The 27995-nt window shown below is 47.6% G+C and overlaps 1 pseudogene across 1 annotated transcript in view; it reads left to right on the top strand.

Moving 5' to 3' along the window:
- The window catches only part of LOC306649989 (guanine nucleotide-binding protein subunit alpha-12-like), a 350618-nt pseudogene extending 329281 nt beyond the window's left edge, over positions 1 to 21337 (top strand). The window contains exons 6-7 of the transcript XR_013766961.1: positions 9232 to 9330; positions 17985 to 21337. The product of XR_013766961.1 is annotated as a guanine nucleotide-binding protein subunit alpha-12-like (transcript). The remainder of the gene's footprint in view (positions 1 to 9231; positions 9331 to 17984) is intronic.
- Positions 21338 to 27995: the final 6658 nt, after the last annotated feature.

Genomic DNA, 27995 nt, shown 5'->3' with positions numbered 1-27995 from the left:
GTCATACTACCTGGCCTGATGATGGATGATTATCTGAAAAAGCCTGACTGTTTAATTCAAGGCTGTGTTAATGTTTTCGATCATGAGAAAGTCATGGGGAATTCAAGGACTGACATGATTCCATATAAAGGCATGGGCTAGCACATGGGGGTGCCCCAAACTCTCCACCCAAGTGTGCTCCACATGTTTGTGTGCTCTAGCTGTCTATATTTCCCAACCGTAGAGTCAATATCACCTTCGTTAGCTCAAGTGGAGTTAATTTCTAATATAAAACATGCAGAAAGCCCTCTTCTCTCTCTGGCGTAGCCACCCCTAGGTTGGAATGGCAGCCATTTGACCAGCCTGTGTTCCTCTAGGATCCAATGCTAGACTGCCTGCACATCCACTGAGGACATAGTGTGCACAAGGACACCTTTTTCATTTCAAGCCACTAAGATGTCTGAGATATTTCCATGGGATAATAGAGTGCATTGGTCAGTTTTCTGTGACAGAATACCTGAATAACCCACTTGAAAAGCAGAAAGTTTATTGTGGCTCATGATGTGAGAGATTTCAGTCCATGATTGCTTGTCCTACTGCTTATGGCCCAGAATATCATAGTTGGAGTGATGAAGCATGGGAGGTCCATTGACCTCATGGCAGTCAAGAAGGAAAGAGACAAACAGGAAGGGGCCTGTGTCCCGATCCCTCCTCCAGGGCACACCTTCATTGATTTGACTACCTCCTGATATTACACCCCACATTCTAAAGTTTCCACCACCTCCTAAGTGCACTACCACCTGGCAACCAATCCTTCAATGCATGGGCCTTAGGGGACACTGCAGACACAAACCACTGTCCCTCGCCCATCCTGATTTTAAATCATTAATGGTAATCAGTGAAAGATTTGGGGATTTAGATTTACTGTATTTTCCAACCCATCAGTCAGCCCAAATGTCTTACTGAGATTGGCTGGGAGATGTCTGTTGTTATGTGCAAATGCATGCACAACAGCATTTTACGATGCTAGTGGCCAAAATGAGGTATGTTAGCAACGGCCCTGTGTTCGCCTTGTCTTCCTAGTGGAGCGAGCTGCTGGGACTTCATGTCTGTGACTCTGCATATGTGCTTCCTTCGTGTCCAGGATGAGTTTTCCAGGTGTGGAAATACCGCTAAGCCTAATAAGTGACATGTCGTTTTTCTTGATTTCTGCTTTACAAAGCCCACGAATGGACTTTTGGACTTCATCTGCTGCTGCTCTTTGGAAAGCAGATGGGGACACGGCAATGAGACAGCATTCTGCAGACTCCCTCTCGGATCCAGCAATCTACTTCCCTGTACATATCCAGAGAACTGAAAGCAGGTCCACCAACAAAGATCTATACGCTCATGTTCACAGCCCTAGGACTTCTCCTTTTGAGTCTTATCATTGCTCACCATGAACATCATCACAGCTCTCTTCAGTTCCTTCCCTCTGGGTTCAGATTCACTGTGTGTTGATCTTGTTAATCCACAGATTACTCTTATTAGTAATTTTAGCAAACATAGTTTGTTGGCTTCCCGGTTGCATATTTCTGCGTCAGGATGGGCAGTTTTCCAGCAGCTGAAATTTTATTTGCTTGCTTATGGAATGAAAGGGACTTAAATGGATTACAGGAGGCATTGAATAAGAACAATGATATAAGCATGGAGAGTGGGGAGGGGGGGAGGGAAAGAGAGCCATACTCTTCAGTTGACTTTGTGTATCTTTCATTGATGAAAATTATATCCCACAGTCAGGTTTACCGTGTTTTGGAAAACATTAATTCCCGTTACTTCTTTGTAACTTGTTTTACAAAGCAGCCACTTGGATTCCATTTCTGACCCTCCCTGTTTCTGGACAGGTGAATTGGCATCATAGTTCTGTATGTCATGCACGAAGGGAGACTAGATGTGCTGGTGGAGTTCTACTGAGCAGTTACTTGGTCCTCCTGGCAGTTGTTATGCTTGTCAGCCATGGTGTCTGTCAGCATGAAAGTTAAAGAATAGCCATTTCTATTTAGCACCTATTTTTTTATTGTGATAGCCTCATTGAGATGTAATTTCCATACCATGTGACTCACCCATTTAAAGTCTACAATTCAGGGGTTTTTAGTGTATGTCAGAGTTGTGGAACTATCACCATGATCAACTTCAGAACATCTTCATCATCTCAAATAGAAATCCTGTCTGTACCCATTAGCAGTCCCTCCTCATTTCCCCCCAGTTCACCCAGCCCTAGGCTTCCCCTCGTCTGCATTCTGTCCCATAGATTTGCATATACTGGGCATCATAGAAGTGTTCTTATCCACTATGTGGCCTTTTGGTCTGGTTTCTCAGCATAATGTTATCAAGATTCATCCATGTGGTACATGCTCAGTACTTCCTTCCTTCTTATGGCTGAATAAGGTCACATTGAAGGGACAGGCCCCATTTGACTCACTCATCAGTTGGTGAATATTTGGGTTGTTTCAATTTGAGGAAATACAAATGATGCTGCTTTGGACATTTGCATAAAGTTTCTGAATAGACTTGTGTTTTCATTTGTCTCAGTATGTACCTGGCCGTGGAGTTGCTGGGTTATGTGGTAAATCTACATTTAACCTTTGAGGAACTGCCAGACTTCTGAGCAGTTCATTATTTTACCTTGCAACCAGCAGTGTATAAGGGTTCTAATTACTCATCATCCTTACCTAGACATTATTATTAGACTTTCTGATTATAGGCATCCGAGTGAGTAGGAAATGGTATCTCATGGTTTTGATTTTCTTTGGTTTTACATTTCTTTGATGACTGCTGGTGTTGCCCATCCTTTCATGTGTTTATTGGCCATTTCATATCCATTTTAGAGAATTATCCACTTTTCTGAAAGTATGAACAAGATTATTTATCATTTAAATAATGAGTTAGACGTACACTTCTTTTGTCCTCTTTCTTCCTTGTGGAGTTGGGGATTGAATTCAGGACTCTGCACAGGCTAAACACAGTCTACCAATGACCCAGACTCGACCCCCTCCAGCAATTCTTGTTTTGTTTTGTTTTGTTTTGTTTTGTTTTTTTGTACCAGGGATGGAACTCAGGGTCACTCCACCACTGAGCCACATCTCCAGCCCTCTTTTGTATTTTATTTAGAATCAGGGTCTCACTGATTTAATTAGTGCCTTGCTGTTGCACTTTCAATCTCCTGTCTCTGTGTCCTGAGCTGCTGGGATTACAGGTGTGCCCCACCACAACTGGCCCATCATTTAAATGATAATTTTTTCCTATATACTAGAGATTTCTACAATCTTTTCTTAGAAAATATCTCTGGAAATGTTTGAGTCTTCCCTGCTTTGATTGCTGTGGTTCCACTGAGTGAGCTGTACATTCTGTGCTTATAAAAAAAAAAAGTGCATAGGGATGAATCCACTGCAGAGAAATGAGGAAAACAACCCCATTCACAGTAGCTGGAAAAAAAAAAACTTGGAAATCAATCTAACAAAGAGGTGAAAGACCTCTACAATGAAACTATAGAACACTTATGAAAGAAATTAAAGAGAACTTAGAAGATGGAAAGATCTCTCTTGTTCTTGGATATGCAGAATTAGTATTGTCAAAATGGCCATCCTACCAAAAGTGCAGATTCAATGCAATTCCTATTAAAATCCCAGTGACATTCTTCATGGAACTAGAAAAAGCACTTATTTGGAAAATAAGAGACCCAGAATAGCCAAGGCAATCCTTAGCAGGAAGAGTGAAGCAGGAGGCATCACAATAGTAGACCTTAAACTACACTGCAGAGCAATAGTAATGAAAAAGACATGGTATTGTAGACAAAATAGACGTGTAGATCAATGGTGCAGAATAGAAGACACAGAGACACACCCACATAAATACAGTCATCTCATATAGACAGACAGTGGTGCCAAAGACATACATTGGACAGAAGAGAGCCTATCCAACAAATGGTGCTGGGGAAACATGCAACAAAATGAAATTAAACCTCTGTCTCTCACCCTGCACAAAAATCAACTAAAAGTGGATCAAAGACGGGCACTAGAACAGAGACCCTGAGCCTAATAGAAGAAAAAGTAGACCTAAATCTTCATGTCAGCTCTGGAACCAAATTCCTTAACAAGACACCTAAAGCACAAGAAGTAAAACTAAAAATCAATAAATGGAATGGATTCAAACTCAAAAGCTTCTTCTCAGCAAAGGGAACAATCAATAATGTGAAGAGAGAGCCTACAGATTGGGAGAAAACCTTTAGCACATGTACCTCAGATACAGCACTCATCTCCAGGATATATAAAAACTCAGAAAAGTTGACACCAAGAAAACTAAATAACCTAATCACTAAATGGACTAAGGAACCTAACAGATACTTCACAGAACAGGAAACAATCAATCAACAAACATATGAAAAATGTTCAAAATCTCTTACAATTAGAGAAATGCAAATCAAAACTAAGATTTCATCTCTCTTCAGTCAGAATGGCAATTATCAAGAATACAAGCAATAAGTGTTGGCGAGGATGTGAAGATTAACGTACACTCATACATTGCTGCTGGGATTGCACATTGGGGCAACCACTACGGAAAGCAGTATGGAGATTCCTCAGAAAACGGGGAATGGAATCACCATTTGACCCAGCTTCCCACTCCTTGGTTTATACCCAAAGGACTTAAAATCAGCATACTACACTGATGCAGCCGCATCAATGTTTATAACAGCTAAATTCCCAATAGCTGAACTATGGATCCAGTCTAAAGCCCTGAAGATGAATGACTAAATACAATATGATACATAAACACAATGTAATATTATTCAGCCTTAAAGAGGAATGAAATTATGGCATTTGCATTGTAAATGAATGGAACTAGAGAATATCTTGCTAAGTGAAATAAGCCAATCCCAAAAAAACAAAAGCTGATAAGCAAATGCTGATCCATAGTGGGGGTGGGTGGGGAGGAATGAAGGAACTTTGGGTTATGCGGAGGGGAGTGAGGGAAGGAATGGGGCTGAGGGGATAGGAAGGACTGTAGATTGAGACAAACATTATTACCCCATATACATGTATGATTGCACTACTGGTATGACTCAGCACCATGAATAGTCAGAGAGTGAGAAGTTATGCTCCATTTGTGTACAGTGTGTCACAATGCATTTCACTGTCATGTATAACCAGTTGGAACAAATGAAAAAATATTTTTAAAATGCATAGGAAATTTTAAAGATTGAGCAGACTTTGGTCTGATAAGGGCAGCTTGGAAACAGATCCTGTTTCTGAGACACAAAGGAATCAATGGTACTCAAGTAGCTCTGGGCCCACACAGGATGGCAGATGTGGGCACAAGAGGACCTATGAGCAGCTGAGATGAGAGTAGACCTGAGTGACAAAAGGGTTGTCCAGGAAACCCATGATGCACGTGAGCAACCTATCAGTCACGGCCAGGCTACAGAGGTCAGGGGGGAGCATTTGGAAAGGCTGGAGAACAGTGCTGTGATCTAAGCCCAGAGGTCGAGAGAAGCCTGCAGTGAGTCCAGCTGAAGATACGGGAAGATCACTGAGAAGGGGAAGCCCACACGACTCCCAGGATGAAGAGAGTGGACAGCTGAGAAGGTGAGAGGGGCTGGAGGCCACGGAAAGCTGAGAAGGGACAAATCAAGGGAGTCACTTAGGAAATGCATTGCGATGACAGAAGGACTGTCACTCTCAAGAGGGGACGTCAGGAGCAATCAGGACAAGAATATGGCAGAGTTGGAGCATCCAGGCTTCTGGAACCAAAGAACATGCAGAGCTGCATGTGGAGGCTGAGCAGAGCTGAGGGGTGACAGCAGTGAAGCTGTAGTTGCAGATCAGAGGAGCAGCTGGCTCGCTTAGGAAGGAGACGGGGGAGAATCCAAAAGTGTTGAGTGACTATAGCAGAACAGCAGGAGGGCAAAGGAATCAGGGTTTGATGTGATGATAACTCACACAGAGTGGACCAGATGAGAACATTGAAATGACAGCATAGAATTAGGCAAAAATAGTAACATATGAGGAGAAAAGGAGGCTACTGGACTTCAGAATACAAGTAGCACACCCAGGCCATTGTGACCGAAATGGAAGGGGCTGCAGTGAGATGGGGGTCTGGGATGGCTTACGAGTAAGGAAGGAAACATGGGGAAGCAGTGTTATGATGGCAAAACACTGAGAGAACTGGAAAGAAACAACCGAGTGGCACAAGAGAGTCCAGCAGGCCGCCCAGGACGCCTGTCACAGAAGCCAGCCCCAACATTCATTTTGTGTCCTGTGATTACTCAGAGTTTTGATCTCATATAACATAGACTGAACTAATCATATGTCACACCAACTGGAAGGTTGAAAAAATAAAATAGGTGTGGTATTAGTAAAAGGGGGAGGGGGAATGAGTAAAAGGCAGCTCGGCAGTCATGGCTACCTTCCGTGTGCCGTATAATTGTCCAAAATCAGAAAATATAATTTTTGTGTCGTTTTCAAAATCAACTTGTTATATATTTAATGTAAATAATAAAAGTATTTATTTTATGTGTATATTTTGATAATTTGGAGGAAATTTCATTGACCATTTGTTTATTACCAAACTAATGATACAGATATTTCTGTGACATTTTCCCAAAGCTCAACCCAGCCCCTATCCCTGTGAGTCCAGCAATGGACTGTAGATTAGACCAGTCTTTCCTACAGATTTATAAAATGAGAAATAGTGCTTTCCCTGCTCAGTAATATTCACTCAACCGAAATGTGTGGAATTTTTGCTTTTTTATTTTAAATATTTACATATTTTAAGTGAAGATAGTACACACGGGTTTAGTGTACCACTCATCCAGTATCCCCCATGGCTGACATACCACAGGACTCTAGCATAGTATGTACATTAGGAAATTGTCACCTATGCAATGAGTCTGTAGGTCTTTTCCATTTTATCACATGCATAGATCATTGTCACCATCACTGAATCAAGGGGCAATCAGGAAAAAGGCCAGGTGAAGGAAATGTATTGTAGACATTCCCTTAAAGACTGCCTTGAACTAAGGAGAACCCTCGCTGGAGGGTGGGAGGGCTGTGGGCAGCCAGTGCTCCCAGCATGTGTCCCCTGAGCTGTCAGAGGAGGCAGGCATGGTTCAAACAGCCCCTAACGGTGGTGCACCAAGTCTAAGCAGATAGAGTCCCAGCTTGCCTCGGGGCCTGCCGTGAGTCCTGGATCATGTGTTTCCAGTGAGCTCTGCACGCAGACTTCCAGGCTTCTGGTGTGGCGGGCACCAGGTCCTGTGGTGGGAATAGGAAGGCCAACTTGGGCAAGCCCAGAAAGACAGACTCCCCATGGGCCCAGGAACTTGAGTTTGATGCCTGCCTGCCCAGCATTACCCAGGACAGGGCTTTCTTGAGAGTGGTCAGGAAGACAGAACGAGTCTAGAGACTTGACGCTGCCTGGTGCCACCCCCCCCTCCCCCAGCCTGTGTAGTTGACATCAATATGTCCCATCCCTGCCCACACCCCCTTCCCTTGTCTTCTTTCCTGGACACACACCTGGCTCCCTCACTCTGTGGTAAGGACCCAGAAGGCAGGACCCGAGCCTGGTTCATTGCTCTACTCATCCACTCCTACCAAATTCTTATGGAAATCCCAGTACACTCAGGATGCTGACACCAAGGTGAGCTTCCCTGGTTGGTCCTGTACCTCCATGTCCTCTGAAGATGTTGCATCCTGAGGACGTGACAGCTTTCATCTGCTCCCTCCTAGACCTCCAGCCATGTGCTTTTTTGGGAAGTCACCCTTATTCAGCAGAATAAGAGTAGGTTGAGCCTAGTCTCTGCTGGGATGCAGAAGCTTGGCTTCTAGGAACTCTCAGGTAGTATGTGGTACTGCAGGGGAGTGGTTTCCTGTCTCCTCCTGGAATTTTCCAAAGAGAATGACTTCATAAACTCCACCCTATCCTGTCCATCATAGAAGCTCCTCCCAGTCCTTCCCCCTTTACCTGTCTGTTATAAATAAAGGAGAGTTGTAGTAAGAGGCCAGAGCTGGTATGACCAGACCCATCATGCCCTCTCTCATATGAAAAGAGTATTGGCTATTCTGTGTTCATTGAAGTCATAACTTTTTTTGGTAATAGAAAAACCACCAAAATTCTCCTCCTGCAGTTAACACTTTTCTCCTCCACATGGGGCATGGCAGAGAGGATCCCCACACCTGTTCCTTTAGCTAGTCCCAATTTGTGTCCTCCTTCACATGATAAAACAGTCATTATAGGATTTATGGTCCTCTAGCTTCAGTGAGATGTTATGGAGAATTATACAGTAGAATCATGGGAATCCCAAAATTTGCAGCATCTGGTGAGAAGTGGTAGTGGCATCAGAAACACAGAGTTTAGAGTGGGTTTCTGAAAATAGGGCAGTGCAGAGGGGCCCTGTGGCGTCAACCTGTACCATGTGACCTCCATGCAGTTGATCAGCATCAGACTTGCTTAGCACAGCGACTGTAATGACTTCTCCCTTCATGGAGCTTTTACCTCTTCAGTTGCTCCACTCACCCAACCACCATCCCTTTTCTAACACATCCACCCAACCTTAAGCTCATTCCAGGTTGGACCTTTCCAGCTCCTTAGCATCATCTCCACTTGCCTGTCTAACCTTATCGCACCTCATCCCTGGCTCTGTTGCCACCTCTCTTAGCTTTGTTTACATCTGACTGATACCTTGATTCACCTGCTCCTTTCCACAGCTGCTCCATATTCTCTGCTGCTCCCTTGTTCCAAGATGCTTGTCTGCAGTCACTCAGTGCCCACACTATTAGCTCCTCCTCTCTGTGCCTGTCTGTTTACCAGCCTCAGCTCTTCCTCTCATCTCATCCTCCTCTCAGCCTGCTCGAGTACCTGCACATCCCTCCACGAGTTTCTATGTCAAGAAAACCCTGTGCATTTTCCTTCCGTTTTGTAAAGGTAGAAAGAGAGGTTGTGGAAAAGACTCCCGTGGAGACTCAAGTAGCAAAGTCTGCCATTCCATGTGTGTCCCCATCCTTGGACCACCACTAGGAAGGCATCTCCTGTTGAGATTCCTCTCCTGGATTTTGGATTTAAGATTGTTATACAGCTGCCCTGAGTTTTCTTTCACTCTTCCTGTGTTGTGTCTCTCGATATCCTCCCTGTTTCCTGTTTCTAGTCTCTAATTTCAGTTCTGCAACCTTCTCTGCTGTTTTCCTACATGAAAAATAATTGAGGTGTTTTCCTTCACAGGCTCAAACTTTGGTCATTTAACAACAGCCCTCTTAAACAACAACGTGATTTGACAGCATACAAACAATCCAGAATGACATGATCACATGCATCATGAAGGTAAGAAGATTTTCAACTTTATTCACTTTCCCCACAAATGCGCTGAGCTGTGCTCCTCAAAAGCACACAGCACCTGTGCTCTCTTACAATGCATACTTTACAATGACAGAAAAACATGGCAAGGCAAGTTAAATAGCAGAAACTCAACATTCACACTAATGATGACTGAACATCAAATGAAAATTCTCTATTTATAAAACTATGGATTATTACTACTGAATTATAACAGTAATAGGTAAATACAGAAAAAACTTAAAACCTAAGAGCAATATTTATGAATACAAACCTGCTATTACCTTCATCAGAAAACTAGTCAGGAACAGCAATTTTCTAAACAACATATATCTCAAAACTATTTAAAATATATATATTTCAAAATAAATTACATTTATTATATGTACTAAACACATATGTACTATGACAATCCTATAAATAAATCATCTGCATGCTTGTGATCCTTAAGGGAGACATGACTCCAGATGAATTAAAAGGAGAGGGTCAAAAGACAGTTTACAGGACGCGAGAGAGAATCGTGACTAAAGGATATTCAGTTTAGATAGACAGCAGCCTTTCATCACTGCTGACACTGGTTGCTCTGGGTGAAGGATTTCTAGCACTTCCTGTGTGACAAACTGTTCTCTCTCAGGTCTGGCTGAGCAGCCATGGAGCACATCTCTAGGAGGTCACCTGTGTGGTTGTGGTTCTGAGGCTGTGAGGCTGACAGAGAGATGCAGGGTGTCTCACCATCCACAGAGGGTGGCTTTGGTTGAGAGGCAGGCAAGAGTGGATGAAGTAGTTAGGTCCTTGGATATCCTAAATAGACAGTAGATGACCCTGTCATCAGGCCAGGGACACAGAATGTGGTCCCTCCCCTCAGACCTCCAAGGTTCCAGGACTTCTAGGGAATGAGGGTGCGATCTCGGCCCCACACCCAGAGCTGCGGATCATAAGCTTGAATCTGGAAAGAGAAAGAGCCCCATAAAAGCTGATGACTTGACAGAATATAGAGGTTTGGAAATTATGTTGAATTTATTTCCCCATTACTTAAATTACCTCACTTTGATGTGGACTTTCTAGTCATCATGATTCAACAGTCTACAAATACCTTTCAAATAAAATGTTGAGAGGCTTGATTCTGTTAACCAAGTTCTGTTGGCTACAAAGGTGGTGACATATCAAGGTGTATTCATGAGATTTATTTCACCTGGTGACAAATGCAGTAGCTATATGTGGATATCACAATATTTCACCTATTACTGACATCCATGTTATATAGGATGTGAGACATCATATTTTCAGCTTTCTTTTAAAGACATGGGGAGCTCAGAGGTAGCCTGGCACTTTGGAAAAGGGCAGTGGCTATAAGGTTCATCTTTGTGTGGAGAGAGGATTGGAGGGCGCTCCCTGGGGTGTCTCCCTACCTAGTAGCCTCTTAAAAACTTCGTGGTGTTCTGATAGCACCAAGTCCATTCGCCGTTTTTTGAGTTTCATTTTGAGGCCACACAGTGAATCAACATCCCAGGGGTGATTTAGCTCACTATCCAGCTCCTCCAGCTCCTCATCAGACTCAGTGGAGGATTCCCTCTTTCTCTTTTGGCCAGCGGTCTCAGACATAAGGCCAGATGATGTCCTGGGCACTGAATCAGAAGGCCCTGGAAGATCATCATCCGCATCCTCCTCTGATTCAGAGGTCTACTCTCTCTTCGTCGAGACCCGACATGGGAGGCAGGGTTCTACCCACAGGGCTGAGTAAAGAAAGCTGAGTAAAGCCACTGTATTTGCCTTTTATCATCCGATCCCAGTCCCCCACCCACACCCAAGACCTTCAGCTCTAGCTGCCTTCTGAGTCCTTGCTCCACTTTTCCCCCTTTGCTGATAATCATCTGCCCCTGATTCTCCTTCCCAAGGTCCTATGTCCCATTTCCTCAAAGCTCTTCCCCATTATGGACACTTTCTCCCATGGGGAATGTGACCCCTTTTCGTCCCTTCTACCCCTTTCCTACGCTTGGATCTCATCTTCTCGTACGGTTCCTTTCTCTGCAGATTTTCCATCCATGTGGACTTCCTTGTCCTATGACCTGCTGTCTCCTTCCAAACAGGGCTCTTGGTCCACCTTTTCTGGCTTCTCTACCCCTTCCTCCTTACCAGTCATCATGTCAACTGGGTTCTGTCTCTAGCTCCCTCACCTGATGGGCCTGCAACCTCATCATCTACCACCACCTGCAGGTGACCTGAGGTGCTGTCCCATTTCAGAGTTCAGTATGATAGGAGAAGAAGGAGAATAGCAAGGAAGATCAGGGAGGACAGAAATTGCATGACCTCCCAAGGGGGAGTTACATATGTACAAAAGAACCTACATAGACTGAGTTATCAGTTGACATACATATATGGAAACACTCAATGTAGTAAATCTATTCTAGTATGTGCCACTGTTTTCAGAAATCTCTCCAGAGGAGACACAGTCTGCAGTTGGCATCCTTGACATAAAATCATAGAAAATTCTTTACATGCTCACACTCTTCACAGAGTGTCTGTCTACACTTTCTGGGAGTCTATGAATCACTTGAGATAGCCTCTCAATTCCAGTCACTCTCTGTCCATTTTACATAGCATATTTGGGAGCACAGATATTGCTCTTGACCTGGATATTTTATTGTCACATTTGTTTGTATGGAAAACCTCACATGTAGGAAAAGAAGCAAATGAAAATATTTCTTATTCAGGCCAGAATATAGTGTTTGCTGAGAAGATGGGAGTGCATGGGATGTGACACAGCACCCAGTGGAACTGGGGAGCTGCTTCCAAACCTCACAACTCAGCCTTCTGCTTTCCAGCTGGACTTTCCATCCATGTTTCCTCTCTCTGTCCACAAAATGTGGTTAATATATAGAAAGCTTACCATTGAGCCATTGTAATGTGTAGAGGTGAGTGGTGTCTCCATTACTTAATAATGGAGAAAATTTCCCGTAAATGTGTTACAGGATGATTCATCATAGGAGAACCACCCTAGAGTGCTCTCACACTGACTGAGATGGCTCCAGTCTCACTGTGCTAGTTCATATTGTGGAACAAATTCATATCTGTGGGACATTGTTCCATCACTGGCCATAATGCCACCACATGGTGAATGAATATAAATTTCTTTCGTGCAACCACCTCCATCATCCATCTCCAGCACTTTTTCTTCACCATAAACAGACGCTCTTCTCCTCCGACTTCTTCTACAGCTCCTAATGTCCACCATTCTACTTTCTGTTTCTATGAAGTTGACAACCTCAGTACTTCATCTTTGTTGAAGACTATGAGGTCATATAGTATTTGTCGCAGTGTCTGCCTTGTTCCACTTTGTTCACTGTCCTCAAGATCCTGCAGTGCTGGAGCTTGGGTCAGAATTTCTCTCTTTTAAGGCTGAATCACAGAAGGGAAGGCTACGTCTTCTGTCCATCTGTTTATCCCTTGGTGGGCATTGGGTTGATTCCACATTTAAGCTCCAGGTCTTTTTATTTTACACTATTGGACCTAATAGACAAGATGCACACTTGTTATTCATGCTGTGCTTGAGGTTGTGTTTTGCATTTTAGTATCTTACATGAATGTGATGATCCCATGCCAACGAGAAGTAACACAGGTGGATGCATGTTATGTGCTGAGAGTGAGTGTCCACCTTGTTTGGCAGCCATGGATGTTCAGATTGGAATGAGGATCCAGAAACCTTGGCATTTCTTTCACATCCTGGAGTACCCCTGAGTGTCTCCCCAAAGGGGAAGTCCCTTCGTGTCAGGAATCAGGTACTGATTCTGTGGAAGACCAGTTGCCTGGATTCTCTGCTTCTCCTGTGAACATTCATGATGCCTTTAAGCATCAGAGCTACTTGGGTCCTCCCATAGCAATGCAGGAGTTCACCCTGTCCCTTGTAGTGGACAGGTTTTTAGTACACTCACATGCCTCATGGTAATGTTTCAGTCAATGATGGTCCACATATATACTGGTTGTCCTACACGATAATATTGCCTATTGTTGTAGGATCCATCTTAGCTTCTGTGACTATTCTCTGTGACTAGAGTCATCATCTGGAATGAGCCTACTACTAGATGGATACGTAAGAGAGGGATAGTGGTTGAGTGAGCGGAACAACTGAAGAGGGAGAAGTTCCATGAATGGAGAAGCCACCAAATACAGGCACGGTTGCAGGGTGCAGATTGCACGCCTGTAATGCCAGCAGCTTGTGAGGTGAGGGAGGAGGATGGTAAGTTCAAAGTCAGCCTCAGCAAACGTGAGGTGCTAAGCAACTCAGTGAGGCCCTATCTCTAAATAAAATACAAAAAAAAAAAAAAAATAGAGCTGGGGATGTGGCTCAGTGGTCAAGTACAGGGACTGGTCATGAGAGGCAGATGAGCAGCAGACTTTTCACAGCAATGTCTCCTCTGTGTGTGAATGGAGGGCGGCACCCTAGAAACAGAGCCATCCTGATTACTCCCAGGGTGATAAGGAGCACTTCCCTAGAAACTTAGAGCAAATCCTTCTGACTTTCAGAGGCTCACACTGGGTCCCACATTCATACCCCAAACCAATCACCCACACATGAGGACCATCCTAAACTGGGCTCATGCCCTGGGTGTGTGAGGGGTAGAGATGAACTAAATAAAGCCAGGCTCTCTTTGGATGAGACGTGGGACAGGCAACACATGACACCAGCTTGACCTGCAGAGGACTCCTGGACTGTGACCAGGGGTGAGATGGTGCAGACATCATGTTTCAGTCCATCACCCCAAACTGTCAGGACCTGCACCCTGTCACCCACTGAATCACTACCCTTCCAGTTTGCCATCCACAATTGACAAGCATCCTTCTGTATCCTGACTCAGTGATAAAACCCCCAAACACTTCAGAGGGTGATATGTCATACAGACCTTCTGCCTGGTCAATTTTTTAAACTTCCTATGCACTTTTTTTATTAGGCACAGATGCTCAACTCACTGTGAACCACAGCAATCAAAGAGGGAGGATTCCAACATTTCCAGAGATATTTTCCAAGAAAAGATTGCAGAAAACTCTTAAGATATAGGAAAAATATCATTGAGAATAGGTGGAGGGGCTGGGATATAGCTCTTTGATAGACTGTGTTTAGCATGTATGAGGCCCTGGGTTCAATCTCCAGCAGTAAAAAGAAAATGAAAGGTGGGGGGACAGAATAAGTGTAACTTACTTATTAACAACAAAAAAAATTGTTTATACTTTCACAGTGTAGACAGTTCTTCGAAACTGATATCAAAATGGCCAAAAGCACATGAAAGGATGATCAACACCATTAGTCATCAAAGAAACAAATCAAAACCATGAGATACCACTTCCTGCTCACTCGGATGCCTATAATCACAAAGTCTGAGAATAATGTGTTGGTGACGATGTGAAATTAGAACCTTTCCATACTGCTGGAGGGAAAGTAAAAGGTGCAGCTGCTCAGAAGTCTGGTGGTTCCATAATAGGTTAAATGTACAGTTACCACATGACCCTGCAACTCCACTCCCAGATGCATACCTGAGAGAAATGAAAACACACATCTATACAAACACTTGTGTGAAAATGTTCATAGCAGCATTACTAGTAATAGTTCAAAAGGAAAAACTCTAATGTTCACCAATAGGTGAGTAAGTAAATGGGGTCTGTTCCTTTGATGTAACCTTATTCAGTCATAAGAAGGGATGAAGTACTGAGTAACATGGATGGACCTTGAAACATGATGCTAAGAAGCCAGACCAAAAGGCCACATAGTGCATAAGAACACCTCTGTGATGCCCAGATTAGGCAAATCTAGGGAGGCAGAGTGCAGATGAGGGGATGGCTAGGGCTGGGAGACTGGGAGGAGTGAGGAGTGACTGCTAAGGGGTACAGACAGGACTTCTTTTGGAGGTGATGAACTGTTCTGAAGTCGATTGTAGTTAGATGCAAAACTATGACATATGACAACAAACCCCTGAATTGTGCACTTGAAATGGGTGGAGCACATGGCATGCAAATTATATCTCAGTAAGGCTATTAAACTAAAAAGGAAGAGGTGCCAAATAGAAAAGGCTGCTCTTTACCTTTCGTGCTGACACACACCATGACTGACACAGGACCAATAAACAAGTGCCAGGGGGACCCTGAGGACGCTCAAGTAACTGTGAGCCAGACTCCACCTGCACAGCCTAACTTCCCTCTGTGCATGGCATTCAAATCAGACTGCAAATCCACCTGTCCAGGAACAGGGAGGGTCAGAAATGGAATCCAAGGAGCAGCTTTGTAAAACATGATACAAAGAAGTAAAGGGAGTTAATATTTTCCCAAACAAGTAAGGCTGACTCTGGCATAATTTAAATCACTAAAGATCAACTAAGTCAGTGAAAGAGTACGGCTTTCTTTTTTTTCACACTTTATGCTTCTACTATTGTTCTTATTCTATGCATGATATATTCCATTTAAATGCATTTCAAGCCATAGGCAAATGTAATGCAAACCATCATGACTCAGAAATATGCAACCAGTAAAACAACAAACTACATGTCTGTTGAGTTACTAATAAGAGAATCTGTACAATGTGGATTAACAAGATCAACACTCACTGAATCTGATCCAGGAGCGAAGGAACTGAACAGAGATGGGTGGTGCTCCTGCCCTGCAGTGCAGATGTCTGGGCCTCAGATATGACCCTGGTCACCACCTCCCCTCTCCTGGCCTCCCTTTTATGTCTGTAAAATGGGGACAGCAACAGCACCTACCTGCTCCATGGTGGGGAGGACTAGGTGAGGAAATTCAAGGCCAGTGCTGAGGGCTGCTGTTCGTCATGTTTGGCTTTGGTGATGAGATGTCTCCTTCTTCTCTGCCTTTGAGCCTCAAGAGCTCTTGCTTATCTCCAGTCACAGATGATGTCTGCGGTGACCAGAGGCATCAAAGTTCACGGTTCTGTGACACAGGCCTCTTTGTTGCTCTGCCATCGGTGACTGTGCCTGATGCAGGACCACAGGTCACTGGAGGAAGACAGTGAGGACGTTGCACCGCAGCTGTGCTCCTTGGGAGTGGGTCATCAAGTCAGGGCACCGACTACAGGGCCAGGTCCACTCCTGCTTCTTTATCTCAAGGGGAAAATTAATGTGAAATAAAGATGCCTTCCAGGTAGCGTAACTATGGAAAGGGACCTTCTTCAGTGTCTCGTGTCTTTTCTGGAACCTTGATCTGAAGCTCTGCATTTTGCTCTCTTGTCTCTGTATTTCATTAATGCAGCATCTGTAGCCATCCTCACAATTGCTGTTTCAAGTCCAAGTGCTTCAGATAGTGTTAGGGTGGATGGTGTTAGGACATGTCCTTGTTGAGTGTCCCTGCTCTCAAAGAGGCAGTGGGGGAGCACTGTTTCCTGTTTCTGTAGGAGGGCCAGCAATGTGGGGCTGTTTTTATAGATCTGCACTCTTTATCTGTCCCTCAGAGAGAGAGAGAGAAACTTTTATAATTGCTTTGTAAAATCTGTCTTTGTGCCAAAAATGAGGCCAGACTTTGCCTAAAATTTTTATTTCCTAATTTTTTTTTTTTTTTTTTTGCGGTGCTGGGGATCGAACCCAGGGCCTTGTGCTTGCAAGTCAAGCACTCCACCAACTGAGCTATCTCCCCATCCCTGTTTCCTAATATTTTAAAATGAAACTTGAGGTAAGTAATTCTAACAGAGGATAATTCTTGGAAATATAAGGTTATTTCTTCACCATATCATTCTTTAGATCTTAAATTTTTTTTCAAGGTTGTTTTAATCCTACAGCATTTTTATTTGACTTGAATTAGTACTTATCTTTACTTTTTCCCAAAAGGAGAGGGTTGATGTATTTGATCAGATTTAAGCACACAGGCCTCTACTGATACTGGGATTTGTTTTACAAATACAGCAAAAATGTTAAGTCTCAATGTTGGCTTCTTCAAGTGGTGTCACATATCACAATTGTTCACTTCTGGGACTGGGGATGTAGTTCAGTGGTAGAGCACATGCTTAGCATGAGCAAGACCTTGGCTTCCATCCTCAGCACCAAACAAAAAAGACTTGTTCACTTCCCCAGAGTGAGGACCACAAGTCAAAGAGCCCGGGTCACGCAGACCCAGATTATGTTTTGGAAAGTACCTCTTGTGCCGTCTGAGGCCCAGTTTCCTCGTTGGTACAATGGGTGATGACTGACTCACAGTTGGCGAGGCTTGGAGAACAGCAGACGTACAGGTTTGGGATGGTGCTCGGGATAGTAGAGGCCTCCTGTAAGTGTGGAGCTTGTTTTTCTGGATGTCAGAACCTGGGGGACTGCATCCTGTTTTCCTGGGACAGCCCTGTGGCGTGCCTGTTGTCCCAGCCTGATTCTGAACAGTGTACCCTTTTGCTCTCAGAAGTCTCCCCGTTTGGGCAGAGACTATGTGTTCACCCCAGTCAGAGCCCAGAGTAGCTTTAACCCCCACCGAAGCTGCAAAGGAATCAGGCTTTTTGTCATGAGTCAGGCTGCACCTTGTCAGCTGCTCTCCAACGTGGGCAATGGTTACCAAGCACCATGGGAGGAATCCAAGGTGGGTGTGGGTTGGGAGCTGTGCTGCTGTGGAAGGGAAGCTCTTCTGTGAGGAGGCAAGAGAGCCTTTGGTTATTTTCTGTGTTTCAGGGACCATTTGTAACCCTGGACCCCGGAAGTCGATGTCTAAGCTGCTGTACATCCGCTTAGCGCTCTTTGTGCCAGAGATGATCTGGGCTTCTCTGGAGGCCACCTGGTTAGTGGATGGCATCCCATGTGACATTCATGAATGGTATAATTGCAAACATCATTGTCAGGTGAGGTGTTCCATCTTCTCTTTTAGCTTCTTCTCATCATAAATGCATTTGAGATACAGGTGAACAAGCCTTTCTGAGGAACACAACACACAGCCCAGTATCAGGAGGGCTTCTTAACAGTGTTAAAATCAGACTGAGTGACTCGTGACTTAGGGACATTGGTTTGTACATGAGAAATAATTCGTATTCACCTCTGCATTTGTCGTTTTATTTCTTACTGGTTCTCACTCTTCTGCATTCCTTATCTTCTAAGAAGGAAGAATACAGATGGGCACAGGCCTATACTGCCAGCAGCTCAAAAAACTGAGTCAGGAGGATCACAAGTTCAGGGCAAGCCTCAGCACCTAGCATGGCTCTCAGCAACTTAGTGAGACCCTGTCTCAAAATTTAAAAAACAATAATAAAAGGGCCGGGGATGTGTGCTCAGTGGTTAAACACCCGTGGGTTCAATCTCTGCTACAGAAAGAAAGGAAAGGGAGGAAGGGATGGAGGGAGGGAGGGAGGAAAGAAGGAAGGAAGGTCAAAAAAGAAAGGAAGAATACCAAAGCTAAGGCAAAAGCAATGTTTTATAAGACAAGCAAATTAAATATACTACAGACTAAATTTAAATAGCATTGCAAAACCTAAATGAAGTCATAGTAAGGTTTTGGAAGGTTTATGCTCTGCAAGTGAGAAACAAAGAAGATATCTATTGTATAGAGACAAAAAGAAAAAGGTGGTCAATGACATCTGGAGAAAAAACTGGATTAGATTTTCCACTGGGGCCGGCAGCAGAGTTTCTGATCATTCCTCCTCAGATTGATGAGCCTCCATTCATTTTGAAATGAGGACCTCAATCCTTTCACTTTGTTTCACAGTAAATGAATAACTCTGTAAATGAAATTTGCTTCTTTTGGTTAAACCTCTTGCAAAGTTAGGGTAACTTTTCCCTGCATCCTTTTATTTTGCCATATTTAGGTTCTTATTTTCTCCTGAATGTCTCCCTCATCCTGTATTTTGCAGAACAAGTTCCCTAGTAAGCAAGACATCTTGCTGACCAGGAAGGCCATCAAGGGGATTATGGAACACGACTTCATTATTTTTAAAAAATCCCTTTTAAGATGGTAGATGTGGGTGACCAGTGGTCTCAGCACCAAAAGTGGTTCCAGTGCTTTGACAGGAACATGTCAGTCCTGTTCCTGGTGTCCTCAAGAGAACACAACAAGGTTCTCACAGAGAATGGGCACACCAACCAGCTGGTGGAGTTGATGAACATCCCTGAGACCATCGTCAACAGCTCTTCTTCCACATCTCCATAACTCTTTTCCTCAAGAAGATGGACCTCCTGGTGGAGAAGGTGAAGATGGTCAGCATCAGAAAGCACTTCTGGATTTCAGGGCAACCCTCACCAACTGGAGAACGTTCAGCATTACCTGGTCCATTGTTTTGACAAAAAGAGATGAAACCACACCAAGCCACTTGTTCTACCACCGCCATAGTCACTGAGAACATCCGCTTCGTGTTCCACACTGTGAAGGACACGATCCTGCAGGAGAACCTGAAGGACATCATGCTGCAGTGAGAGGAAGCCCCCTGTGCCTTTCTGAGGCAGCCTGTGTGGCCCTTGGCACTTGTGGCCTGTGTGGTCCTGCAGGGCTTCTCAGACCCATGCTGTCATATACCTGGCTCAAGAATACTGGGCTCCAGCCCAGCCACAAGCTCTAGGCAAGAGGACGTGGGAGCTCCATGTTAGCTACTGATTTGGGGACTGGTGAAACTACTGAAAATCCAAGTGCTCACTTTGGTGTTAATCTGCAATACGTAATAACACAGCCCTCTTTTTACAGGAACTGTATTCCTTTCCTGACACAATTTAATCAAGGATGGTGTGTGCACACACATTCTCTCTTTAATGACTAAAACACAAAAACCAGCTGGCCTTGCAGATGGCTTTTCTCTCTAACCTCTGAATCTTCACCAAGACAGACTAACCCAAAAGCTTTGCCTTGCGGTAGCTTGTAGCGATGCATGCCAGGTCTGCTGGGCACAGAGTGCCTGAGCTGGCCCTGCAGCTCTGGCTCAGGGTCTGAGTGCCACCTCCCAAGGTGCCTTTAAGACTTGTGCCAGTGTCCTAAGAGCCCCTGCTCCAGGTACATTAGGTTGAGCAGAGAAACTGTGCCAGGCTCTCTGCTCCCCTCCATGGAGGACCAGGTTTGGAGCTGTGGACCTGCCTTAACGCCCCAGCAGCAGCGTGGAGCGGGGTAGCCCTAGGCCCTGGTGGTGCTCTGTCCACGTGCACACAGAGGTGCTTTTTACTCCTTGCCCTTCCCTCCCCACCTAATGGCAAGGACACATAAACCACATGGCCCACCCATTTTACTTGCAAGTCATCTTCTGGCCCAATAGCAGACAGCATGTAGAGTTTCCTTCTTTGGAAAAAAGACAAAGATCTGGGCTTCTGGAAGCTGGCCAGGGCACTAGTGCAGCCTTAGTTCCTGCCACAGCTACTACAGAGTTCTGTCCACTGGCCCTCTTGAAGCCTACCTTCCCTGGAGAATTCCAGGCTTCTGCCCGCCAGCACCTTTGGTCAGTGGCCTCTGTCCTCAGCGCTCCTTTCTGCCTCATTCTTGCCAGGCAACCTGCTTCTGTTGCCGCACACAGCAGTGAGTGCTCTCCAATTGGGATCTTGGTGCAGGTGCTGTGGAATGTACTTGGCTCACCTGACAAAGCCCAGGGTTGCCCAGATTCACACACTGTATATATGGATTCCTGTTGTCCAGGAGATGCAGATGCAGAGCCGGGCTTGAGGGCCACAAAAGTACACAGACTTGAGGTTCCTTCTGGGCTTAAGGAACCATGTTTAGCACGGTGAGAACTGCTCTCCACCCAGCCTTCCCCTGGCTGTGGCCAGCAGCCTGCCTTGGGAGGAAGGTGGGTTCTCTGTCACAGGTATGACCATAGGAAGGCCTTGCAAATGAGCAGTTCTCCGCGTGTGTTTGGAGCCACTCTCGCTAAGGAACCTCAGGTGTGCTTAGCAGCTCAGATGTCAAAAATGGAAGCGACTTGCACCTGAGTGTCAGGCTAGCCGGCAGTCCTTGTGGCTCCCGCTCACTCCAGCTGTTGGGCTGATAGTTTTTCCAGATTCACCTGCACGTTGGCAGCCAGAAGCCGCCCGCTCCTGTGGTAGGTGAAGGGTGGTGAGCCGTGTGTGCACAGGCACCCCATTCGCCTGCACTCCGTGGCGGGCGCAGCAGCCTTGTCAGGACGACTTCAGATAGGTTTTCATGAGGTCCTTGGGGAGTTACCTCTGGACCTGTGTGTCCATCCTAAATGTCCTTCCGAACTCCATCAGAACTAAGTGAAGTCAGTTGGCCTGTTACTCCCTGGTCCCCAGTGTAGCCAGGAGGTTCAGTGTTAAGCCCCCAGACCCCGTTCAGCACCACTTAGTCCCAAGCCCACCTTCTTGGTGCCCAGCTTGTTGCCCACAGGGAGCAGCCCTGCTGGAAGGTGCCTGAGGCCCCACACACGGGACAGGGGGTGGCATTTAGCTTCGGCACCTAGGCATTCATGACAAAACATCAGGGAGCCTGTCAGGAGTCACATACTGAGAGAGCGTGCTGCTCTGCCTCGGGCTCCTCCCTGGGAAGCCCTGCTGTGCACCAGAACTGCCAGACGGAGCACTGCACTGCCACAGGCTGTGTGTATTTCACAGCCGTGGTGCTTAGTTAACGTGATTTGTAGATGTCACTTTGATGAATCTATTAAAAGTTTCCTTAAATGACATTTGTCTTCCTGGTGTGTCACCTCCCATCAAAGCGCCAGGTCCCACCACACAGGCCACTGCCAGACAGCACACCCCAAATGTGACTACCCACCCACTGTGTCAGAGCAGAACAGTGCACCTGGGGGCGGATCCTAGAGCGCAGGTGCAGCACTGGGTTCGCAGGCTAAATCTCCGCCTCTGGCTGGCGCCCCTCCTGAAGCAGAGGTCTCCCATGAGCCTCGAGGTGTTCAGAGTGCGCATGTCAGGTGCACACAGGAAAGTGAGGTAAGTGGATGCCGGGGGCACAGCTCTGGCCCAGCCCCTCTCCTGTGTCTCCTTTGCTCTGCCCACTTCTCCCCTGGGTGCGGACCACCCTGGCTCTTCTTCATCACGCCCTGGACCAGAGCCTCCCGTCCTACCCGGTGTTTATTCAGCAAGAGTCAGTCGTTTTTCAGCTTAATAACCGTCACAAGCACAGACCTGTAGGTGTGGGTGAAATAAGAGAAGTCAGCAGGACAGTGTTGGGCCAGCAGGGCCAAGGCGGAAAATGCTACAGGTGACAAGAGCGTAAGCTCATGAGGTCCCCAACCACACTAGCTTCCCCTTTTTGTTAAATCACATCAAAAGCCTCAACCCTGACTCTCAAAAATACGGAAACGTGAGCATTGATGAAGTGACCAGGTCAATAGGTCTTTCTAAAACCTGCAGCGGAGTGACTGAAGGTGCTCAATGTGTGGGTGAGTATGGGGACACATGGCCAGGGCTTCAGCCGGTCCACACCAGCACAGCAGCAGTGTCTCAGAGGAGGCCTTGAACAGGGGCCAGCTTGCTTTCACAAGCAGTGCCTTGCTCGAAAAACTGCCCCACAAGGAGGAATGGCCACCTTGCAGAGACTCCAATGGGAGCCTCGTGTTCCAAACAGGAAGGAGGTACTGACTGAGTTGAAATGATGGCTTCTTCCATTTTCAGTTACACTTCTGATTTGGCCTTACAGCATTTATTGAGGACGAGATGTAATATGGAAGCATTCTAGAAAATCTGAATAATGCAGAACACATTATGCCTATCAGTCGCCTGTGATCTCAGTGCAGAGACTCCTGAATGTAGGTGGGCTTCCACTTGGACTGGAGGTAAGAACAGTGCCCCGTGGGCAGGCAGAGCCGTCACCACACGGAGACTGTCATAGGCAGGTACTGCAGCCAGGCCTGGGGGCTCCTCCTGGGACCCTCCTCTGCCTTTTGCAAGCACCACTCCTGCTGGGGGTCCGTGACTCTCAAGAGCCCCATGGGAAGTGACTGCTTCAGGGAGATGTGACAGGAAGGCAGACACCCCAGCAGGAATGAGGAGGGAACTCTTGGCAGTTAGACCACTGGCCACACCAGCCCAGCGGGCTTCATTCTGTCCCTTCAGAGCTGGACGGTGCCTGACTGGATGCCACCACCCGGCCCTGGCCATCCGCTAGAGGGACCTGTGGACCCCCCAGTGGACATGAAGGGAAATGCCTCAGGTCACTCCCAGGCCTGCTCTCATTCGGAAAAGTAAATCTTTCCATGTTTGTTCCCGCTGACTCCTCTCCTCCTGTCCACTTGGACTGTGACTGGCACCCTTCCACACCCCTGCCCGTCATGTCCCCAGGGAAAGTGTGTTTTCTCTACACTGGGCCCCTCACACACTGTCCCCTCTTCCCAGGGGCCCCTTTGACAAGGTCTGTGTTTCCCTGGATTCTGGGACTCCCTGTTTAACAAAGCCAGGGTGAGAGGCCTGACCCAGGAGGCCACGCTCCTCTGTGAGTGTCAGCACTGATGGGCTGACAGCAGGAAGCTCCACAACTCTGCCTGACTGGCCTCGGCACTGAGGGCCCAGTGACCCACTGACCACGAGAACAAGCCCAGGGGAAACTGTTTCTCAGGTGGAAGCGGCCAGTGCAGCCGGGAGTGGTCAGCATCATGACCTTCCTCTAGGCGGGTGCTGGAAGAGACAGGAAGCCACCTTCCTGCTCCCTAAAGGCCACCTGAGGAGCCAGCTTCCAAGTGGAGCCGACCTGCTATGCATGGCAGTGAGTGCATGTGCACATGCCCAGGAGTCCTGGTCCTTGTGAGCTGCTGACCAGTGACAGGCCCAGAAACAGACTCACAGATGGAGGTGAAGTCCGTAAAGAAACAGACGGTGCACTTAGGGCCTGGGGGCCAAGGGGGCAGACACATCACCTCTTCCACAAGTGGCATCTGCTCCAACCAGAAAACCAGGCGTGTGTGGAGGAAAGACCCTCCACCAGGAAGTGGCCTGGGAGGGACACATGCGAGAGAGCGCAGGCGTGAGGGCTGGGACATCGCAGCCGGTGGAGGAGCAAGCAGAGCCCAGGTGCAGAGGCTGGCCCTTGTCAGATACGTGCAGTGCTCACGCACAGGCCCAGGTGGTGGCATCTGGGGTGGCCTTGCTCGTGGGCCCTGGGCGCTCTCATCCCTGGTTCATGTGGAGCTAGGGTCATCTGGGAGAGTCTGAGGGTGGACAGCTTGCCTTGCGGGCCCTGGTGGAGCGAGTGCTTGTAGGCAGCTCACCAGCGCATCGGTGCGCATTCAGGTTGCCTCTGACCGTCAGCGGGAGTGCCCGGGTTGGGATTGACTAGAAGCCCAGTAACACCTAGATATTTCTGAGAATTTGCTTTTTTGGGATGGGGCGCGAATTTGTCTTCTAAAACAAGCTCCTGATGGAAGCTTATTTTCGTTTGGCTCTTGCTCAAGAAGCTGAGCTCAAAAATAAGCGCCAGTTTTTTCAGCTTGTCCTGGATTGAGGTGAGGTGTGTAGTGCTGGGAAAGGAAAGTGACTCCAAGCCCTAGTCCCAGGAACAGTTGAAGGAGCCAGGGGCTGGAGCGTGGGCAGTGAGCACAGGCTGTGGCACGCAGAACCCACCATGCCAGGGTGGGCCTAAGGCAGGGCAAGCCATGGCCGAGGCAACCCAGAGTAAGTGGACCTGTCACACTGCAATAGCTGAGCCTGGGCCGGTGGGGGCACCCACTCCACATAGCACCATAGACCTGAACCCTGGAGCAGCCACAATCCCCTGACCTCAACCTCCCACTTCCCCATGAACATCAGGAAAACAGAAGTGGGGCAGACCCAAAGGTTCAAACTGAAGGGCTAGCCAATAGCATTGGCACGTTTCTGAAACCTGATCAGCATTAATTTGGACCAATAGTGTTGGTCTAAGAGCTGGATAAACCCCGAGTTCACATGGCCACCTACTGTCTGGTCCCTTTTTGCCTTGTAAGAGTTCCATCTTTCCTCCCCACTTGAGTAAATCCTGCTCCTTTCACTCTAGTCTTCCATTGTCTGAATTTCACTCTTTGGATTTGCAAGACAAGAACATGGAAAGAAGTTAGCAGTGAGTTTCTGGGGTCTGCTGTGGCACTGCTGAGAAACTCCCCAGTGAGAGCTGCAGCATGCGACTCCGTAGTGGACTCCACAGGCTTCGCTGTGCTGTGATTAGCAGCCAACACTAAAATGGGCTTTCTCAGCTGCAGAGGCCTGGGACTTATGCAGACCCCACCAACCAGCAGAAGCACAGAATCTAGCTCCATCTCAAACTCCAGTTTCAAAAGGACCATTCCCACCGGTTATTTGCATTTGTTCTAGCAGCTTCAAAAGCCGGGTCCTTTTCAGTGAGGCAGAGGGAATTTCCTTGATTACTTGGAAGTATCTTGGCAGACTGTTCTAAAGGCTATAAATTTGCTCTTTCCTTGAGTTTCTCTGAAACCAGGTCCCTCTGTGTGTGAGTCTCCCTCCTCCCCACTTCAGGATCAGGCTCATGGGCTCACAGGAGCCCCAGTTCTGGGAGCCACTCTGTTCTGGCCTCTCCCCAGGATGGCACCTCTGTCCTCCCGGCCTGGCTGGAGCTGCATCAGGGGAGGCCCAGGAAGGCAGCCTCCGTCCTGCAGATCTGGGCACCTCCTAAGGAAACCCCGCCGCTCCGTCCACTGGGTGGCAGCATCCCTGCTGGGGACTCGCCCTCTTTCTAGGAGTAAGTGCACAGAGCGCAGCCCCAGCCCCGTTGTGGTCGGCATCGGCCCCTAAGAGCAGCGGCCACCCACCCGTGTTCCCTGGGAGCGGCCTGGTGATCTCAGGAACCAGCTCAGAGCTGGGGCGAGCCTCCCGATGCCTGTGCCAAGCCTGCTCTGCTTCCTGCTCAGACACATCAGTTCACTCCCTTCCCTCAGGAGCCTGTGGAACATGGGAGATGACAGAGGCCCCGCTGGGGCACAGGAGCCTGAACTCTGCTCCACCATCGCTGAGGCTTGGGCGCGTCACCAACCTGCGTCTCAGCCTCCACAGCCCCAGAGCAGATGTCAACAATGACACCTACCACCGTTGTTTAGAGAATTGGGGATGATGGGCCTACAATACCCCCTGGTCCTCAGAGGGGACATCAGAGATGGGGGGTTTCCTGAGTGGACTTGGGTCCAGTGACTGATCCCTCTGAGACCTGGCTGTCCCTGCCCTTGGGTCTGGAGAGCATTGTGTGTGGACCTTCTGTGTGTGGGCACATCCCTGAGTGTTCTAGCATCCCCTTTGACCTTGGAGGAATCTAAATTTGAACACAGCCTTGCCACTAGTTTCTTGACTAAGCCGCACGGTTTGTTTTAAGCCCTTTGGAGATTTCTGTCATCGCAGAGGTCTGTACCAGATGTCCATGGGCTGGCTCACAGGGCAGCATCTCCTTCAGACCCTGCCTGGAAATGGGGTGCAGAGCTGCACTAACTCTCCTGCCCCCTGAGGGTTCCTATGGTGGGCAGGAGCGAAATGCTTCTCCCTCCTTGGATGGCGAGTCTGGGCTTTGGGTAGAAAGGATCTGCCGCCTCCGTCTAGGTCCCTGCCAGCTTGCCCCTGGTCAAAGCCTGGGGACCTATGCGTGGAGCCAGGGCTCCGTGTCCTAGTGACACAGGCGACGTGTCATGAATGCCTTTAGTTCCCCTCAAGCTCCTCCAGCTTGACCAAGACGTGCCAGGCTCTTGGAAGGGCTCTGTCAACCTGTCCTCACGCATCCCAGGGACTCCGGATGGACCAGGTGCGGAAGCAGCGAGGTCAACTTTGCACATTTCTTTTATGTTTGGACACCGCGGCCCCTGGAGCTGCAGACCCTCATCTAAACATCGCAGTGCACAGCCGCGTCCAACTCCGGCTCAAGGTGAGGAAGGCCTGTGAGCCGCCACTCGGCTCCTCCTCTCCTTGACCCTCCTCCCATGGTGACTCTCCCGATTACCCTTCACCTGTCAAGGACAGCACCTGGGCCAGCATGTGGGGAAGGAAACGTGGCAGAAGCAGCCGCCTTTTTGAAACATTCTCCTGACATCCATCTTTAAAAAGCCTCTGGTAAGGTTCTATTTTTAGTGGTTTGCTCCCTCGTGCCTCCATGTGCCCTCTTGGGACTCATGACAGTTGAGAGCCAAAGGCCAGGGACAGGTGGCCAGGGCTGAGGATGTGGGGCGAACCCCACCCTAGTGTGTACACCCTGATGGCCTCCCACCCGCAGTCCACACCTGCTGTGTGGTCACCTCCACTGAGTCTTCCGCCTCTTGCAGAGTCACCTCAAACAGGTAAGCCTGCGTGGCAGGCATGATGGTGAAACCCAGGCCACCAACACGGACTGGGGCCAGCATCTCACAAACAGCCACAGTGCCATTCTGCCCTCTGACATGCTCTTCCAGAACCTTGCCACACTCCATTCAGAGGTGGCGTCCGTGTCCCTCCCAGGAACCTGCATGGCCTCAGTGACTGCCCACAGGGGGAGGCTCTGACCTGAGGCTTAGGTCGAGTCCCGCCCCCTTGGAAGGCCACACCTGCTGAGGGAGCCTGGGCCTCATGGAGGGCTCCCAGCGCCTGGGGGGCACGCCCTGCCACCGACATGCGCAGCGGGAGCCAGTAGCATGAGTCCCTTCATCTCATCGTGAGGACGTCCTGGACCGTGGGACACCTGTGTGGGGCAGCCAGAACGGCCTGGGGGCTGGGGAGGGTGCCAGTACTGCTTCAGAGGTGTGTCTTTGCTTCCCGGTTCAGATGGCCTCAACTCAGCCCTGTCCATTCTGGGGGGCCTGGGACCTACCCTCT

This window comes from Sciurus vulgaris (genome assembly GCF_902686455.1).
Source record: "Sciurus vulgaris genome assembly, chromosome: 18".
Lineage (NCBI taxonomy): Eukaryota > Metazoa > Chordata > Mammalia > Rodentia > Sciuridae > Sciurus > Sciurus vulgaris.
The sequence above is the reverse complement of the archived record's forward strand: the minus strand, read 5'-3'. Positions and strand labels throughout refer to the sequence as shown.